This window comes from Drosophila biarmipes, unplaced genomic scaffold (assembly GCF_025231255.1).
Source record: "Drosophila biarmipes strain raj3 unplaced genomic scaffold, RU_DBia_V1.1 ptg000016l, whole genome shotgun sequence".
NCBI lineage: Eukaryota > Metazoa > Arthropoda > Insecta > Diptera > Drosophilidae > Drosophila > Drosophila biarmipes.
The window spans coordinates 271,579-280,000 of record NW_026114534.1 but is presented as its reverse complement, the minus strand read 5'-3'; the positions used below and the strand labels follow the sequence as shown (position 1 = coordinate 280,000).

General features: G+C 31.5%; 2 non-coding genes across 2 annotated transcripts; both read left to right on the top strand.

The window, feature by feature from the left end:
• The first annotated feature begins 4,384 nt into the window (after positions 1-4,384).
• Positions 4,385-6,379, top strand: LOC127011867 (small subunit ribosomal RNA). Its single transcript, XR_007765325.1, has one exon. It is a non-coding gene; the product is annotated as a small subunit ribosomal RNA (ribosomal RNA).
• Positions 6,380-7,316: 937 nt separating this feature from the next.
• LOC127011966 (5.8S ribosomal RNA) lies at positions 7,317-7,495 on the top strand. Its single transcript, XR_007765421.1, has one exon. It is a non-coding gene; the product is annotated as a 5.8S ribosomal RNA (ribosomal RNA).
• The last annotated feature ends 927 nt before the right edge of the window (positions 7,496-8,422 follow it).

Here is an 8,422-nt window from a genome sequence, read left to right as displayed (position 1 = left end):
ACTCGACCATCTAATAATAACAATATGAATCGTCATCTTATTAGTGACGCGAAGATTGGCAAACATATAATATAAAAATATTCCTAAGGTCTAGATTTTCAAGTAAGAGACCAATTTGATTAACATATCAATATAAGTACAACTCGACCATCTAATAATAACAATATGAATCGTCATCTTTTTAGTGACGCGAAGATTGGCAAACATATAATATAAAAATATTCCTAAGGTCTAGAATCTTAAGCAATAGACCAATTCAACTAAGAGTTGACATATAAAAATATGTTCCTTTTAATGTTAGCAAAATTTTATCGTCACATACTGTTAGTGACGCGAACGTTTTTTTCTCCATGTTTATATGAATGTTTATTCAAAGGTAGAAAGGCAGGATCGTTATTTTATAAGTGAAGCGATAAAAAAATATTATGCAATAGGACATCTATTTATAAATATTTTTAAGTCTTAGAAATTCAAGTAAAGAGATTCAAGAAATTCATTCAACTTAGAGCGCACATATAATTAAAACTATTCCTGAGGTTTAGAAACCAAATTAAATAAAGAGGACATATAAACGTATGTGGTATTTTGATGGTAGTAAAAATGTATCGCGATATTATTAGTGACGCGACCAATTTTTATACTTTTTGCTCCATGTGCAAATATATCTAGTGTTTAGATAGTCAATTAAAAATGACAATTTTAACTAAAAGACTTAAAAAAGTGTTTGTCAAACTTATAATTTTGTCAATACTATATAAAACGCCAATCATATCCTTATAAAAGTAAATACGGTATATGGTTATAAATACAAAACCATATATAAATAAAAAAATGAAATCGTATGTATATGGCTTATAGGTATAATACCTATAAGGCATAATAATGTATAATATTAGCAAATATACATATAAAAGTGCATAAATTGTATAGATATGGCATAAAGAAGGCATTTATGAGAATAGCTAGTAGAATTTGCCCATACACTACTAGCGAAATGAGATATTTATACCTAGTGAGGGCGGCACTAGTACTATAAATTGTGGCAAAATAAATCTTATGCAAATGCATAGGATTTTGTCAATACCGTACAAAAAACTAAGTAAAACGTATGGATATTGAAAAATAAATGGATTATATTCATAAAATACGAATATTTCTTGCATTCTCTTGTTATATGAGAGAATATCATACGGAGCGGGTAGCCCCTAGTATAGTAAGCAGTCGAATGGGAGACAGCGTGTCCAAAAACACCTATAGGGAGGTGGTCGTTGGCGGACCTCTCCTCGTATTGGTCAAACTTATGATTTTGTCAATACTATATAAAACGCCAATCATATCCATATAAAAGTGAATACAGTATATGGATATGAATAAAAAACCATACATAAATAAAAAAAAATATGTATAAAAAATTATACATATATTTATATTAAGCAATCGTATGGATGTGGCTTATAGGTATAATACCTATAAGGCATAATAATGTATAATATAGCAAATATACATATAAAAGTGCATGAATTGTATAGATATGGCATATAAGTGACATATTTATGAGAATAGCTAGTAGAATTTGCCCATACACTACTAGCGAAATGAGATATTTATACCTAGTGAGGGCGGCACTAGTACTATAAATTGTGGCAAAATAAATCTTATGCAAATGCATAGGATTTTGTCAATACCGTACAAAAAACTAAGTAAAACGTATGGATATTGAAAAATAAATGGATTATATTCATAAAATACGAATATTTCTTGCATTCTCTTGTTATATGAGAGAATATCATACGGAGCGGGTAGCCCCTAGTATAGTAAGCAGTCGAATGGGAGACAGCGTGTCCAAAAACACCTATAGGGAGGTGGTCGTTGGCGGACCTCTCCTCGTATTGGTCAAACTTATGATTTTGTCAATACTATATAAAACGCCAATCATATCCATATAAAATTGAATACAGTATATGGATATGAATAAAAAACCATACATAAATAAAAAAAAAATATGTATAAAAAATTATACATATATTTATATTAAGCAATCGTATGGATGTGGCTTATAGGTATAATACCTATAAGGCATAATAATGTATAATATAGCAAATATACATATAAAAGTGCATGAATTGTATAGATATGGCATATAAGTGACATATTTATGAGAATAGCTAGTAGAATTTCCCCATACACTACTAGCGAAATGAGATATTTATACCTAGTGAGGGCGGCACTAGTACTATAAATTGTGGCAAAATAAATCTTATGCAAATGCATAGGATTTTGTCAATACCGTACAAAAAACTAAGTAAAACGTATGGATATTGAAAAATAAATGGATTATATTCATAAAATACGAATATTTCTTGCATTCTCTTGTTATATGAGAGAATATCATACGGAGCGGGTAGCCCCTAGTATAGTAAGCAGTCGAATGGGAGACAGCGTGTCCAAAAACACCTATAGGGAGGTGGTCGTTGGCGGACCTCTCCTCGTATTGGTCAAACTTATGATTTTGTCAATACTATATAAAACGCCAATCATATCCATATAAAAGTGAATACAGTATATGGATATGAATAAAAAACCATACATAAATAAAAAAAAAATATGTATAAAAAATTATACATATATTTATATTAAGCAATCGTATGGATGTGGCTTATAGGTATAATACCTATAAGGCATAATAATGTATAATATAGCAAATATACATATAAAAGTGCATGAATTGTATAGATATGGCATATAAGTGACATATTTATGAGAATAGCTAGTAGAATTTGCCCATACACTACTAGCGAAATGAGATATTTATACCTAGTGAGGGCGGCACTAGTACTATAAATTGTGGCAAAATAAATCTTATGCAAATGCATAGGATTTTGTCAATACCATACATAAACCGTATGGATATTGAGAAGTTAATAGATTACATCTATAATATGAGAAGTATTTTAGTATTCTTATTAAATAAGAGAATACTATAAGGGTGAGTGGCAAAGAGAATTGAATATACCCGAATGGGAGACAGCGTGTCCAAAAACTACTATAGGTGGTGTGGCAAATATGAGGAAGGCAATATATCCATATAATGAAAATAAAAGTGCGTTTTCTTATTATATAAGAGAACACTATATGGGTGAGTGGCAAAGTAAATTGAATATACCCGAATGGGAGACAGCGTGTCCAAAAACTACTATAGGTGGTGTGGCAAATATGAGGAAGGCAATATATCCATATAATGAAAATAAAAGTGCGTTTTCTTATTATATAAGAGAACACTATATGGGTGAGTGGCAAAGTAAATTGAATATACCCGAATGGGAGACAGCGTGTCCAAAAACTACTATAGGTGGTGTGGCAAATATGAGGAAGGCAATATATCCATATAATGAATATAAAAGTGCGTTGTCTTATTATATAAGAGAACACTATATGGGTGAGTGGCAAAGTAAATTGAATATACCCGAATGGGAGACAGCGTGTCCAAAAACTACTATAGGATGGTCAATGGGCCGGCCGTCTGCTATTGACATATGTCAGTAGAGAAGATATTATCCGTCAAATTTGTTTCTTTATTCATTTATTTGAATACGAGACTTGGCTCCGCGGTTAATATTTTAAGCCCAAAGATAATAACGTTGAAACAAAGGCCAAGTTTCTATTGTACATAGAATAACAAATTGTTTCCGAATTTTATCGTTAATTTTAGGAGGTAGGCTAACATGATTTATATTATATGTGTATTATTAAATAATAATAGTACATAAAAGTCTACCAAAGAAATATAAAAATGTAATTATGAATACATTTTCAATATTAATATCAACTTATATTGTTGATAATAAAAAATAGCTATTAAGAGAGTTATTTAAGAAATTATATAATATATAATAAAGAGTATATATATAAATAATATATAAGTATATATTATTTAAGAAATAAATATAGTAGTAATAATTATATATATACACTCGGTTCTATTTTATATATTACCAGAGACTTATATGGATATATATAGATAAATTTTAAATTTATCGTCAAAATACAAATGATTAACTCAATATCTTATATTGGTTAAACAAAAATTGTACATGTGTGGATACAATATATTATGTATGTCGAACAAAAATGATATTTTAGAATGAAATGTGCATATATAAAGAAAATATATGAAAAATAAATATTGTGTTTATAAAGAATATGATTCTTTTTGACATCAATAAAAACTTGTTATTATTAGTGGCGAAACAAGTATAAATTGGAAAACAAACGTATACGAATGCTATATAAAAATGGCCGTATTCGATAGAAATAAAATCTATAACAACATATATATTGCTAATTTCTATTCAAAAAATATGAATGAAATATGAATAAAAACATTATTCTGGTTGATCCTGCCAGTAGTTATATGCTTGTCTCAAAGATTAAGCCATGCATGTCTAAGTACACACGAATTAAAAGTGAAACCGCAAAAGGCTCATTATATCAGTTATGGTTCCTTAGATCGTTAACAGTTACTTGGATAACTGTGGTAATTCTAGAGCTAATACATGCAATTAAAACATGAACCTTATGGGACATGTGCTTTTATTAGGCTAAAACCAAGCGATCGCAAGATCGTTATATTGGTTGAACTCTAGATAACATGCAGATCGTATGGTCTTGTACCGACGACAGATCTTTCAAATGTCTGCCCTATCAACTTTTGATGGTAGTATCTAGGACTACCATGGTTGCAACGGGTAACGGGGAATCAGGGTTCGATTCCGGAGAGGGAGCCTGAGAAACGGCTACCACATCTAAGGAAGGCAGCAGGCGCGTAAATTACCCACTCCCAGCTCGGGGAGGTAGTGACGAAAAATAACAATACAGGACTCATATCCGAGGCCCTGTAATTGGAATGAGTACACTTTAAATCCTTTAACAAGGACCAATTGGAGGGCAAGTCTGGTGCCAGCAGCCGCGGTAATTCCAGCTCCAATAGCGTATATTAAAGTTGTTGCGGTTAAAACGTTCGTAGTTGAACTTGTGCTTCATACGGGTAGTACAACTTACAATTGTGGTTAGTACTATACCTTTATGTATGTAAGCGTATTACCGGTGGAGTTCTTACATGTGCTTAGATACTTGTATTTTTTCATATGTTCCTCCTATTTAAAAACCTGCATTAGTGCTCTTAAACGAGTGTTATTGTGGGCCGGTACAATTACTTTGAACAAATTAGAGTGCTTAAAGCAGGCTTCAAATGCCTGAATATTCTGTGCATGGGATAATGAAATAAGACCTCTGTTCTGCTTTCATTGGTTTTCAGATCAAGAGGTAATGATTAATAGAAGCAGTTTGGGGGCATTAGTATTACGACGCGAGAGGTGAAATTCTTGGACCGTCGTAAGACTAACTTAAGCGAAAGCATTTGCCAAAGATGTTTTCATTAATCAAGAACGAAAGTTAGAGGTTCGAAGGCGATCAGATACCGCCCTAGTTCTAACCATAAACGATGCCAGCTAGCAATTGGGTGTAGCTACTTTTATGGCTCTCTCAGTCGCTTCCCGGGAAACCAAAGCTTTTGGGCTCCGGGGGAAGTATGGTTGCAAAGCTGAAACTTAAAGGAATTGACGGAAGGGCACCACCAGGAGTGGAGCCTGCGGCTTAATTTGACTCAACACGGGAAAACTTACCAGGTCCGAACATAAGTGTGTAAGACAGATTGATAGCTCTTTCTCGAATCTATGGGTGGTGGTGCATGGCCGTTCTTAGTTCGTGGAGTGATTTGTCTGGTTAATTCCGATAACGAACGAGACTCAAATATATTAAATAGATATCTTCAGGATTATGGTGTTGAAGCTTATATAGCCTTCATTCATGGTGGCAGTAAAATGTTTATTGTGTTTGAATGTGTTTATATAAGTGGAGCCGTACCTGTTGGTTTGTCCCATTATAAGGACACTAGCTTCTTAAATGGACAAATTGCGTCTAGCAATAATGAGATTGAGCAATAACAGGTCTGTGATGCCCTTAGATGTCCTGGGCTGCACGCGCGCTACAATGAAAGTATCAACGTGTATTTCCTAGACCGAGAGGTCCGGGTAAACCGCTGAACCACTTTCATGCTTGGGATTGTGAACTGAAACTGTTCACATGAACTTGGAATTCCCAGTAAGTGTGAGTCATTAACTCGCATTGATTACGTCCCTGCCCTTTGTACACACCGCCCGTCGCTACTACCGATTGAATTATTTAGTGAGGTCTCCGGACGTGATCACTGTGACGCCTTGCGTGTTACGGTTGTTTCGCAAAAGTTGACCGAACTTGATTATTTAGAGGAAGTAAAAGTCGTAACAAGGTTTCCGTAGGTGAACCTGCGGAAGGATCATTAATGTTTTAATATCCTTACCGTTAATAAAATATTTGTTTATATTATAATAAATACATTATAGTATTACAAATAAAATATGAATTGCCAAAATGTATATGAGATCTAATATAGATCAAATAAAATTTCGAACAAGCAAATCGAAATAATGCAAATATTAAAATTATATATTGTATTTAATACATATGAGAGAAATAATAAGCAGCCAAAGCAAACAAATAAAAATTCGAACAAGCAAATCGAATTATTAAAATAATAATATTAAATTATTATTGTATATCCTTACCGTTAATAAAATATTTGTTTATATTATAATAAATACATTATAGTAATACAAATAAAATATGAATTGCCAAAATGTATATGATCTAATATAGATCAAATGAAATTTCGAACAAGCAAATCGAAATAATGCAAATATTAAAATTATATATTGTATTTAATACATATGAGAGAAATAATAAGCAGCCAAAACAAACAAATAAAAATTCGAACAAGCAAATCGAATTATTAAAATAATAATATTAAATTATTATTGTATATAAACACAATTAAAATACTGTGTGTATATGGACCATAATATACACGCGTTGCGATATGTATTGTTCATCTCAGTTATGCGCATACATTGGATAATGCAACAACCTAAAATGTACAATGTTGTACCTGGTTTTATACAGGTTAATGTTTTATATAAATTTCAATTTATATCGCTAAAAAAGTATTAATATATATATATATATATTTATTTACAATAAATGCAATTTAAAAAGAAATACTTTGATATATATTGGTTATATAAAACTAAGACATTTCGCAGCATTCGTTTTAGGTATAAAAATAAATTTATTGAAGGAATTGATATATGCCAGTAAAATGGTGTATTTTTAATTTCTTTCAATAAAAACATATTTGACAAAATTAAGAAACCAATTTATAAAACTCTAAGCGGTGGATCACTCGGCTCATGGGTCGATGAAGAACGCAGCAAACTGTGCGTCATCGTGTGAACTGCAGGACACATGAACATCGACATTTTGAACGCATATCGCAGTCCATGCTGTTATGTACTTTAATTAATTTTATAGTGCTGCTTGGACTACATATGGTTGAGGGTTGTAAGACTATGCTAATTAAGTTGCTTATACAAATTTTATAATGAAATTTTATAAGCATATGGTATATTATTGGATAATAATAATTTAATTATTTTATTCATAATATTAAAAAATATATGAAAAACATTATCTCACATTAGTAAATAATTTGAATGTGAAAAACGAAGAGAAATATTTTCTTTTTCAATCAAATGATACTGAGAAATGTCTAGCATAAAAATTTATCTAGAATTGTCTCTTATTAATGATTAGAAAATAGAAAACCGTTGACAATATTATTATTCTTCGTTGATTCGTTAAATCAAACAAATGCCATTTATATACAGATATTATTAATATAACGAATTTAATAAAATGTTTTATCATTATATATAAAGAATTAATTGCATATAAAAGTTATACACAACCTCAACTCATATGGGACTACCCCCTGAATTTAAGCATATTAATTAGGGGAGGAAAAGAAACTAACAAGGATTTTCTTAGTAGCGGCGAGCGAAAAGAAATCAGTTCAGCACTAAGTCACTTTGTCTATATGGCAAATGTGAGATGCAGTGTATGGAGCGTCAATATTCTAGTATGAGAAATTAACGATTTAAGTCCTTCTTAAATGAGGCCATTTACCCATAGAGGGTGCCAGGCCCGTATAACGTTAATGATTACTAGATGATGTTTCCAAAGAGTCGTGTTGCTTGATAGTGCAGCACTAAGTGGGTGGTAAACTCCATCTAAAACTAAATATAACCATGAGACCGATAGTAAACAAGTACCGTGAGGGAAAGTTGAAAAGAACTCTGAATAGAGAGTTAAACAGTACGTGAAACTGCTTAGAGGTTAAGCCCGATGAACCTGAATATCCGTTATGGAAAATTCATCATTAGAATTGTAATATTTAAACAATATTATGATAATAGTGTGCATTTTTTCC